Below are 12,187 nucleotides of genomic sequence, written 5' to 3'. Positions count from 1 at the left end.
AGTCCCTTCAATTCTAGCCATTGTTATTCTTTTTTTTTTTTTTTTAGTGACTGTTATTCTTAATAATAGTCAATTCTTATTCAAATTTGCCAAAAGTGTGTAGTTTCTTTACTTAACATTGTTTCTTATACATAGTGACATGCGTCTCAGTTCAGTTGATCTGTTCTTACTCTTAAGGACAAGTTTAGTTAGATATAGAACTTTCTGTCAGTAAGGATTTTCCCTAGACCTTTTGAAGATATCTATGGCTTCCAGCATATACTGTTACTCAGGCCTCCTGAGGAACTAATTGTCATCCCTTAGTATATGGTCTACATTTTCCTCTTTGATATCTTTTAGAATTTTCTTATCCTTGATGTTCAACAGTTGCACTGAAATTGTGTTTGGGTGTAGAGTTCATTTATCTGATTTAGAATTTGGTGAGCCCTTGCTGTCTAAGGGCTATAGCTTTGTAGGGGCTTTCGGGTTGTGGGGTAGAGACCACACTCAGATGCTTTATAGGTTTCTAACATAATTAGCCAAAGATGTGAAAACTGAGTGGAAGCCAGTGAACAACTAGTGCCTCCACAGGCATGGCCATCTGGGCCCATTTCCAGCCAGGTTAGCACTTGCTTGATTCCATCTCATCTAGTAACTTTCTGATACTTGGGTTTCTTGTACCTATAGGGAAACAAGATGCTCATCAGTCTGACACAAACACCAGGTTGCCTTGAGAAGCTGGTAAAGGGACCCAAGGCCTATTGCAGTGCCAGGCATTAACCCTATGGGGAGAGAGCTGGCATGTCCTGGGAAGAAAGGCTGGGGCAACTTAGGAAGACTTGGAGGCTTGGGGGCAGAGCTATTTACTAACTCATACAGAATAACTTTAGTATTCTAAGGACCACTCTGCTGGTGTACATACATTAAAAGTGAGCTTACTCTACACTATTTTGCTAAGTCAGATTTTAAAATGTTCAGATGTAAGATCTGGAGCTCTGCTAGCACAGTGACCATAATTTGTCAGGATGCCTGTATCTCTAAATGCTTAAAAAAAAATGAAGGAAGGAACTGGGGAATGTTTTCCTTTTTTTCATCCATATGCACATAACTATGTGGTCTTCCAGCGCTCAGGACATAATCACCGTTTGTGCTTTTTTGAAAGTGGGCTTATAGTAGCACAACTCCTCTCAGTCAGTTCAGTTCAGTCGCTCAGTCGTGTCCAACTCTTTGCGACCCCGTGAATCGCAGCTCACCAGGCCTCCCTGTCCATCACCAACTCCCGGAGTTCACTCAGACTTGCGTCCATCAAGTCGGTGATGCCATCCAGCCATCTCATCCTCTGTCATCCCCTTTTCCTCCTGCCCCTAATCCCTCCCAGCATCAGAGTCTTTTCTAGTGGATCAACTCTTCACATGAGGTGGCCAAAGTACTGGAGTTGCAGCTTCAGCATTATTCCCTCCAAGGAAATCCCAGGGCTGATCTCCTTCAGAATGGACTGGTTGGATCTCCTTGCAGTCCAAGGGACTCTCAAGAGTCTTCTCCAACACCACAGTTCAAAAGCATCAATTCTTTGGTGCTCAGCCTTCTTCACAGTCCAACTCTCACATCCATACATGACCACTGGAAAAACCATAGCCTTGACTAGATGGACCTTTGTTGGCAAAGTAATGTCTCTGCTTTTCAATATGCTATCTAGGTTGGTCATAACTTTTCTTCCAAGGAGTAAGTGTCTTTTAATTTCATGGCTGCAGTCACCATCTGCAGTGATTTTGAAGCCCCCCAGAATAAAGTCTGACACTGTTTCCCATCTATTTCCCATGAAGTGATGGGACCAGATGCCATGATCTTCATTTTCTGAATGTTGAGCTTAAAGCTTAGCAGCTCCTCTAGGGCCTTCTTAAACACTGGAGTCTTGTTTCCTGGGCACCTTGGAGGCTGCTTGCTCACCTCTCTTAACTATGGTCTTTTGGTTGATGCCTCATTTCAGTGTGATTGCTGTGGACTTTTAGAAAGGGGAACTATATAGCTGTCTGTTTTTGACAATGTGACAAGTCAACCAAGTTATTCATTCTGTGGCCTGGAGTCAACATGCCACTGTTTGGAGAAACCTAGTCATTCTGTTGTTATACTTCTTAAGAAGGTTTACTGCAGTTCTTTCTGATGGATCTTTTGAAACCATATGGAGGCCATGTAGTATTGTCCTGGTCTGCCTGAGCTTGAGTCTATTGATGCAGTCTATTTATTCTTGTGGTGAATGAAGTTTTTTGTTCTTTTATCTTCTGGAATACATTCTCATTCTCTTCTGTCTCCTTTCTCTCTCTCCTTCATTCCCTTTCTCCTAAAGTTCTGTGTAGTGACTATCATTTCCTGCGTTACATTAGAAGCCATTGATGAGTTAATTCACAAGGAATATACCACATTACTGATGCTGCTTATAAATCTGCATATGAGATGCCTATCACCAATTGAAAGGCACTGTGCAGCCCCAAGTGCAGCCTGCTGAAACCTCATTCAATAGAAACTCCTCTGAGTGAATTACTCAACTGAGCAACACTATAACTTATACTTTTTAGGGTGTGCTTCAGGGTAGCATATTCTGGGCTTCCCTAATAGCTCAGTTGGTAAAGAATCCACTTGCAGTGCAGAAGACGCCAGTTTGATTCCTGGGTCAAGAAGATCCCCTGGAGAAGGGATAGGCTACCCTCTCTGGTATTCTTGGCTTCTCTTGTGGCTCAGCTGGTAAAGAATCCGCCTGTAATGCGGGAGACCTGGGCTAGATCCCTGGGCTGGGAAGATCCCCTGGAGAAGGGAAAGGCTACTCACTCCAGTATTCTGGCCTGGAGCTTATTCTAATTCTGTTAATGTGAGGCAGTCATCTTTTTCTTCTTTCAGAAGATCTAACATAGCAGGATAAATTCATTCTAGATAAAACAACACATCTGAATCAACAAACCTTTACTGGCAATACAAGATAAAGTTATGAGCCAGGATTCCTGTCTTCAAGAAACCTACTAACTGAAGTACCAAGGATAGGTCCCATGAAATAGCCAAGGAACAACACATAGAATGAATTGTGTTAAATATCATGGATGACTCCAAGAGCACAGGAGCATGCATAAGAATGAGTCTACTCTTGTATTGCTTCCATAAATAGTTACCCGGAAGTTTCTCTATGTATGGCTCCCTGCTAGTCGCCATGTGGGACCTACAAGTAAATAAAAGCTGACTCTGTCTTCAGGAAGCTTACATCTGCTTTAAAGTGACAAAAAGAGCACTGGAAAAAGAATAACCCTTGCAGGACCTCTTCAAGACCTCAAGCACTTTCAGGTCCAGGGGGAGTTCTTTTTCTTTCTTTCTTTTTTTTTTTTTTTTTTGGTTTGTTTCTTTTTATTTTGAAGTTGAAACAGCAAACTAAAGTGTTTTGGCTTTACAGTTTGTTACAGTTTGGCTGTAACAATGTTCAGGCAAAAGAAAAATTGAGACTTTATCAGTTAAAAATCAACTCGAAAACTGTAAACTAACTGCTTTACTTCTCTTAGATAAAGTAGAGAACAGCTTAAAGGGGGAAAGGCACAGTGGAAATCAGGGTCAGTGATGGTTAGCATGTTTATAGCAAAGGTCAGTTTTCAAAGTTTCTGCTATTACAGAAAAAAAAGGTTGTATTTAAATTGAGGAGCAATCACAACCAGGCAATCACCTGATCCACTAGCATTCAGTCCACCCTCAACATGCTTCCAAAAAGTAGAAGAAATCAAAAACAGCTGGGAAGCTCAAGGGGGAGGGATATATGTATGTGTGCTAAGTCGCTTCAGTTGTATCCTACTCTTTGTAACCCTATGGACTGTAGTCAGCTGGACTCCTCTATCCATGGGATTCTCTAGGCAAGAATACTGGAGTGGGTTGCCATGCCCTCCTCCAGGGGATCTTCCCAACCCAGGGATCAAACCTGTGTCTCTTATGTCTCCTGCATTGGCAAGTGGGTTCTTTACCGCCAGCACCACCTGGGAAACTCCTGAGGGGAATTATGACTGATTCTCATTGATGTACGGCAGAGACTGCCACAACATTGTAAAACTATTCTCTAATTTTAAAAAATCTTGGACAAATAAAAAAGCAAAAATCATAACTGTTTATATAAATAGTTTGGCTTCCAACGAACATTGAACATCTTGAGGGCAAGAACTATGTCTCCTCATTTGCATCTGTAAAGTTTAGCTCAACCCATACGTACTGAAGAGCCAGTTGCTTAGTGAATGTGTGACAGACATACTATTAGGTGGTAAGTGCACAAGCGCGGGCAGCTACGATGGTGCACAAGTGCAGCCAAGAAGAGCTACCCCATGTCCGAGGTCAGGGGCAGAAGGCGAGAGGACCCCATATGCGCAAGGGGCGGCAGCCAAGAGGAGGTACCCCGCGTCCTAGGTCAGGGTCGACAGCTGGGAGGATCTACCCTCCGCCAGAGGCCAGGGGCGGTGGCTGAGAGGAGCAACCCACGTCCAAGAAGAAGAGGCTGCGTGGGCGCAGAAAGGCCTAGAGGAGCTACTCCATGTTCAAGGTCAGGAGGGGCTGCGGTGAGGAGATACCCCTTGTCCAAGGTAAGAGAAACCCCAGTAAGATGGTAGGTGTTGCAAGAGGGCATCAGAGGGCAGACACACTGAAATCAAAATCACAGAAAACTAGTCAATCTAATCACACTAGGACCACAGCCTTGTCTGACTCAATGAAACTAAGCCATGCCCATGGGGCAACCCAAGATGGGCGGGTCATGGTGGAGAGGTCTGACAAAATGTGGTCCACTGGAGAAGGGAATGGCAAGCCACTTCAGTATTCTTGCCTTGGGAACCCCATGAACAGTATGAAAAGGCAAAATGATAGGAACTCCCCAGGTCAGTAGGTGCCCAGTATGCTGCTGGAGATCAGTGGAGAAATAACTCCAGAAAGAATGAAGGGATGGAGCCAAAGCAAAAACAATACCCAGTTGTGGATGTGACTGGTGATAGAAACAAGGTCTGATGCTGTAAAGAGCAATATTACATAGGAGCGTGGAATGTTAGGTCCATGAATCAAGGCAAATTGGAAGTGGTCAAACAAGAGATGGCAAAAGTGAACGTCAACATTCTAGGAATCAGCGAACTAAAATGGACTGGAATGGGTGAATTTAACTCAGATGACCGTTATATCTACTACTGTGGGCAGGAATCCCTTAGAAGAAATGGAGTAGTCATCATGGTCAACAAAAGAGTCTGAAATACAGTCCTTGGATGCAATCTCAAAAATGACAGAATGATCTCTGTTCGTTTCCAAGGCAAACCATACAATATCACAGTAATCCAAGTCTATGCCCCAACCAGTACGCTGAAGAAGCTGAAGTTGAATGGTTCTATGAAGACCTCCAAAACCTTTTAGAACTAACATCCAAAAAAGATGTCCTTTTCATTACAGGGGACTGGAATGCAAAAGTAGGAAGTCAAGAAACACCTTGAGTAACAGGCAAATTTGGCTTTGGAGTATGGAATGAAGCAGGGCAAAGACTAATAGAGTTCTGCCAAGAGAATGCACTGGTCATAGCAAACACCCTCTTCCACAACACAAGAGAAGACTCTACACATGGACATCACCAGATGGTCAACACTGAAATCAGATTGATTATATTCTTTTCAGCCAAAGATGGAGAAGCTCTATACAGTCAGCAAAAACAAGACTGGGAGCTGACTGTGGCTAAGATCATGAACTTCTTATTACCATATTCAGACTTAAATTGAAGAAAGTAGAGAAAACCACTAGACCATTCAGGTATGGCCTAAATTAAACCCCTTACCATTATACAGTGGAAGTGAGAAATAGATTTAAGGGACTAGATCTGATAGATAGAGTGCCTGATGAACTATGGATGGAGGTTCATACAATTGTATAGGAGACAGGGATCAAGACCATCCCCATGGAAAAGAAATGCAAAAAAGCAAAATGGCTGTCTGGGGAGGTCTAACAAATAGCTGTGAAAAGAAGGGAAGCAAAAAGCAAAGGAGAAAAAGAAAGATATAAGTATCTGAATGCAGAGTTCCAAAGAACAGCAAGAAGAGATAAGAAAGCCTTCCTCAGTGATCAATGCAAAGAAATAAAGGAAAACAACAGAATGGGAAAGCCTAGTGATCTCTTCAAGAAAATTAGAGATACCAAGGGAACATTTCATGCAAAGATGGGGTCGATAAAGGACAGAAATGGTATGGACCTAAAAGAAGCAGAAGATATTAAGAAGAGGTGGCAAGAATACACACAAACTGTACAAAAAAGATCTTCACGACCAAGATAATCATGATGGTATGATCACTCACCTAGAGCCAGACATCCTGGAGTGTGGAGTCAAGTGGGCCTTAGGAAGCATCACTATGAACAAAGCTAGGGGAGGTGATGGAATTCCAGTTGAGCTATTTCAAATCCTGAAAGAGGATGCTGTGAAAGTGCTGCACTCAATATGCCAGCAAATTTGGAAAACTCAGCAGTGGCCACAGGACTGGAAAAGGTCAGTTTTCATTCCAATCTCAAAGAAAGACAATGCCAAAGAATGCTCAAACTACCGCACAATTGCACTCATCTCACACGCTAGTAATGCTCAAAATTCTGCAAGCCAGGCTTCAGCAATACGTGAACCGTGAACTTCCAGATGTTCAAGCTGGTTTTAGAAAAGGCAGAGGAACCAGAGATCAAATTGCCAACATCCGCTGGATCATTGAAACAGCAAGGGAGTTCCAGAAAAACATCAAATTCTGCTTTATTGACTATGCCAAAGCCTTTGACTGTGTGGATCACAATAAACTGTGGAAAATTCTGAAAGAGATGGGAATATCAGACCACCTGACCTGCCTCTTGAGAAACCTATATGCAGGTCAGGAAGCAACAGTTAGAACTGGACATGGAACAACAGACTGGTTCCAAATAGGAAAAGAAGTCCGTCAGGCTGTACATTGTCACCTTGCTTATTTAACTTACATGCAGAGTACATCATGAGAAACACTGGGCTGGAAGAAGCACAAGCTGGAATCAAGATTGCTGGGAGAAATCTCAATAACCTCAGATATGCAGATAACACCACCCTTATGGCAGAAAGTGAAGAAGAACTAAAGAGCCCCTTGATTAAGTGAAAGTGGAGAGTGAAAAAGTTGGCTTAAAGCTCAACATTCAGAAAACGAAGATCATGGCATCTGGTCCCATCACTTCTTTGGAAATAGATAGGGAAACAGACTTTTATCTTTTTGGGCTCCAAAATCACTACAGATGGTGACTGCAGCCATGAAATTAAAAGGCGCTTACTCCTTGGAAGAAAGTTATGACCAACCTAGATAGCATATTGAAAAGCAGAGACATTACTTTGCCAACAAAGGTCCATCTAGTCAAGACTATGGTTTTTACTGTGGTCATGTGTGGATGTGAGAGTTAGACTGTGAAGTATGCTGAGTGCTGAAGAATTGATGCTTTTGAATTGTGGTGTTGGAGAAGACTCTTGAGAGTCCCTTGGACTGCAAGGAGATCCAACCAGTCCATTCTAAAGGAGGTCAACCCTGGGAAATCTTTGGAAGGAATGATGCTAAAGTTGAAACTCCAGTACTTTGGCCACCTCATGTGAAGAGTTGACCCACTGGAAAAGACTCTGATGCTGGGAGGGATTAGGGACCAGAGGAAAAGGGGATGACAGAGGATGAAATGGCTGGATGGCATCACCGAGTCAATGGACATGAGTTTGAGTGAACTCCGGGAGATGGTGATGGACAGGGAGGCCTGGTGTGCTGCGATTCATGGGGTTGCAAAGAGTCGGATACGACTGAGCGACTGAACTGAACTGAGTGATAGGGAATCCTGGAGAGGAAAGGATCATGGTTTTCTAGACAAGGGAGTGGAAGGTAGTCCAGCTAATAGAAGGATCTTGAGCCAAAACACAGAAGCAAGAATGTGAATGAGTTTGGGAGACTGTGAGGAATCAGTTGGTATTTTAGAGAGAAATGCCATCAAGCAAGTGGGGCCAGATTTTGAGGATGCTCAGGTCAGCCTCAGCACCCCCTCCTCATTGACTGAAAAGCTCTGGACACCACTTAATGCTCAAGTGCTGTCAAATGAAAGTGTTTCCTAAACACTTACTAAGTCCTCACTGAGTCCAAGATATTACATATATTAATAACTATGCAACATTTGGTTCAGCTATGGTGGCTTAGATGGTAAAGAATCTGCCTGCAACGTGGGAGACCCAGGTTTGATCCCTGGATCTGGAAGATCCCCTGGAGTAGGAAATGGTAACCTACTCCAGTATACTTGCCTGGAGAATTTTGGGGACAGAGGAGCCTCCTGGACTATAGTCCATGGGGTCACAAAGAGTCAGTCATGACTGAGCCACCAACACCTTCACTTTTCGTGTTCATCTTGACTTTTCAGTTAGATTGCAAGCATCTCTGAAGGCAAGGGCAGTCTTCTAGACTCCTTGGTCATGATTTATTTTTATTATTCAACCAGTATTTATTGGTGGCTTAGATGGTAAAGAATCTGCCTGCAATGCAGGAGACCTGTGTTCAATCCCTGTGTTGGGAGGATCCCTGGAGAAGGGAATGTCAGCCCACTCCAGTATCCTTGCCTGGAGAATTCCATGGACAGAGCAGCCTGGTGGGTTACAGTCCATGGGATTGCAAAGAGTCGGACACAACTGGGCAACTAACATACAGTATTTATTAAGAATTTACCATGTACTTGGAGCTGTGACAGATGTAGACGAAGGATAATGAGACACTCTTGGTTTGATGAGGGTGACATCAATAAACAAATATTATCACATCACATGTAAGTGCTCTACTAGAGTTATTTAAATGGTGTTTATGAAGCTTGGATGAAGAAGTTATTAATTATCTGCAGGGAGTCAGGACAGAATCTCAAAGATAATATGAGCTTAGCATACACGGCTCCATTTATGATCCCAAATGAAGAATTTCCTGTAGGCATCTTGATAGGAAGGCTTTACATTTCTTTCAGTGATGCTCATATCTATATAATTTTTTTTTCCATCTTGAGCCATTGTCTTGGATAGAAAGCTATTTCTTATAAAGTTATTTACTGACTTTCTCCCTGCAATGTTAATCCATTGATTCCAGTTCTGGCCCTTCAGAATATGTTTAATTAAAAGAGGTAACTTGTAATTTCCCAAGAACATCTTCAGTTCTTTAAGTATTCCTCATTTGAACTATTCTCCAGACATTTTTCAGACCTGTTATTTTGGGTTTCTCTATTCCATGGCATACTTACGGAATTGTTGGATGTCTTGATGTTTGTATTTGCAAAAGAGTTTTTGAAGCTCAATAAACAAATACAATTAACACCTTCAAATGCTATGCTGCTCCCTAGAAAAAAAAACATGGGATGAGTAAAGTGGTGTAGCCATTATGTCAGCCCCAAAGCACTGCACAGAGTTGCGGATAATCTGTTGGAAGGGGCCTTGGAGACGTACCTTGACCAACCTCCTCATTGTACAGATGGTGAAGCTAAGCTCTGGACAGATAAAGTGGCTTTAAAAGTGCACACAGTTAGTTTATTCTCTCTATCCCTGTGTATTTCTAGTTGGTATTTGAAGATGGGGCATGGGAAAGTTTGGGAGCTCATTGCAAGATGAAAGTGCAGTAATTATTTATCCTAATTAAAAGGGAATCTAAAACACTTGCTTAAAGCATTTTCCAAGTAACTGTTTATATAATTAATGCTGTAGCTTTTTCTCTCTTTCCACAAAGCCTCGGGGATTGGGGATCCTGACCCACAGCTTTATCTGCTGTGGACAGTCTTGTATGTCTGTGGTTTATTGGGTAATGATTTATATTTGCAAGGGAATGCTTGACTGGCACGGGCTGGGTTAGCTCAGCTAGAGAAACTTGCTAATGAAGCCAAGGTTGAGGGGTTTGGTCCCTGTGAGCCCCTTAGCTTTGCTGTGATCCTTAGCTGCAGCTGATACCCCTAATCCCCACCAGTCATCTCACATGTGTGGGCTTTTGAAAGCAGTGGGGTGAAGAAAGATCATTCCTTCCAAATGCTTACCTACAATGGAAAGTTGTGTGCGTAATAAATAATAATGGAGATGATTACAGCTACTGCTTATGTGCAGTAGATATGTAGCTAGAATAACACATGTGTGCTTATCCAGGTGATATGTGACTTAATTCTCGTAACTCTGTGATGTATATACTGGTATTACCTCCATTGTAAAGATTAGAAAATGAGGCTTGGGATAGTCAAATAACTTGTTCAAGTTTCACTGACTAATATGCAATAGGGCCTATCTAGGATTCGAACTTGAATATGACTGATTTCAAAGTCTACAGTCTAATTGAAAAAACTCAACATTACCACTGTGAACTTTTGATTATATTAGTTATCTCTGAGTTCCAAGTCATGGATTCATTTTTTCACTCTTATTTGATTGCGTGTGGGATTGACAGCGATTATAGTATACCTTAAAAACTTGGATTCTGAGGCCAGAAATCTTGTGTTCAAATTTTAATTGCCCTGTGTATTGATTTTGTGACCAAAAGCAAGTTATCATTCTTTTTTTGTGTGTGTGCCTTGTCTTTCTCATTCGTAAAATAGGAAAAATAATAGCCCTTACTTCTCAGATTTCTTGAGTGGGGATTAAATTAGTTAATACCAACAGAGGGCTTAAGTAGCACTTAGTGTTTGACATTATTTCTGGACTACCTAGGATGAAGCTAACGGCAGCATCTTAGCCTTGAGAAGTGTGCTTATTTACATTTATTATTCCAGGGAGCACCACTCCCAAACTGCAAGTTTGCATGCTCACAAACAGAGGCTGAGAAAGCTGGGCAGAAACCTGGAGCCACTGAGGACTGTGTGTTGAAAATAAGCATGGATCACTAGCAACAACAGAATTCCAGAAGGTGCCCATGTGAAAGTTTGACTTTCCTCCCTTCAGCCCCTTCCCTCCGTTTTGAGTATGCCAGGAGCTCATTGGTAATAGTGGGCCATCGTGCAGCGTCTTCTGCTGGGAACACAGAGCGTGTGTATTGTGTTCCTTCCTGTGGCCACCCCGCTCCCATGCTTATTGTCTGGCTCTAGCCTCCAGTTAACAGAATCCCTGGGGAAGGGTAGTTCTCTTGCATTAGGTAGTAATGCTCTTGTTAATGATAAATTGATGAGCTTTTTTTTTTTTTTTTTACATTAAGTAAATGGTCCATTTTGATAATGGGATTGGAATCAGACCAAGGGCTTTATTCTACTTTGTGAAGAGTGAGAACTACCTACAATATAATTTTTTTTTCTTGTCTGGTGCTAAAATGTGACACAGACAAAGCATTTTGACTTTCATTTTAATAGGACTCTGCGCATATGGGATAGGTGGTTTTATTCCTCTTTTCTATTACATTGTCACTGGTATGTGATGAACTTCAAAATAAATCTTAAGGCTTCATCGTAAACCATGGCCCATTGGTGGTCCCAGAGATACCACTTGGCTTGAGAGGCTGTGCTGTGCTTTTAATTGTTACTGAGCCTTCTACACTGAGGAGTAAAACTACCCTCTCTAGGGAGGTCCAGTGATTTGTTTTATTTTAAGATGTCTGCTGTCAGGGTGGCCTGACCCTGGAGAAAGAACAGAGTTCTTTCTGGATGGGCAGTTGAACTATTATGTGGCTTGTTGAGGGTCTTTGAAAGTGAAAGTGTTAGTCACTTAGTTGTGTCCGACTCTTTGTGACCCCATGAACTGTAGCCCGCCAGGCTTCTCTGTCCATGGGATTCTCCAGGCAAGAATACTGGAGTGGGTTGCCATTTCATTCTCCAGGGGATCTTCCCAACCCAGGGATTGAACCCAGGCCTCCCACATTGCAGACAGATTCTTTGCCGTAGTCACCAGTCCTAGGAATCTTACTAACGCCCTAAACAACTTGGTCTTCAGTTCATCTCCTAGGTGGGAAAGAACAACATCAGCTTCTGGGACTGAGGGAGGAAGTCCTGTTTTCCAAGAGGCTGATCCCATGGTGATGGAAGTCTTGTTCGTCACGGTTACCTAAATAGAAGCCAGCAGAGCTTAGTTATACAGCCTCCTTTGCTGAGAAAGAGTCTGCTACTCTAGGGTAAAGCTATAACCAATCTAGACAGCATATTAAAAAGCAGAGACATTACTTTGCCAATAAAGGTCCATCTAGTTAAAGCTATGGTTCTTCTAGTAGTCATC

The sequence above is a fragment of the Capricornis sumatraensis genome, chromosome 2 (assembly GCF_032405125.1).
Source record: "Capricornis sumatraensis isolate serow.1 chromosome 2, serow.2, whole genome shotgun sequence".
NCBI lineage: Eukaryota > Metazoa > Chordata > Mammalia > Artiodactyla > Bovidae > Capricornis > Capricornis sumatraensis.
This window is presented reverse-complemented; position numbering follows the sequence as displayed.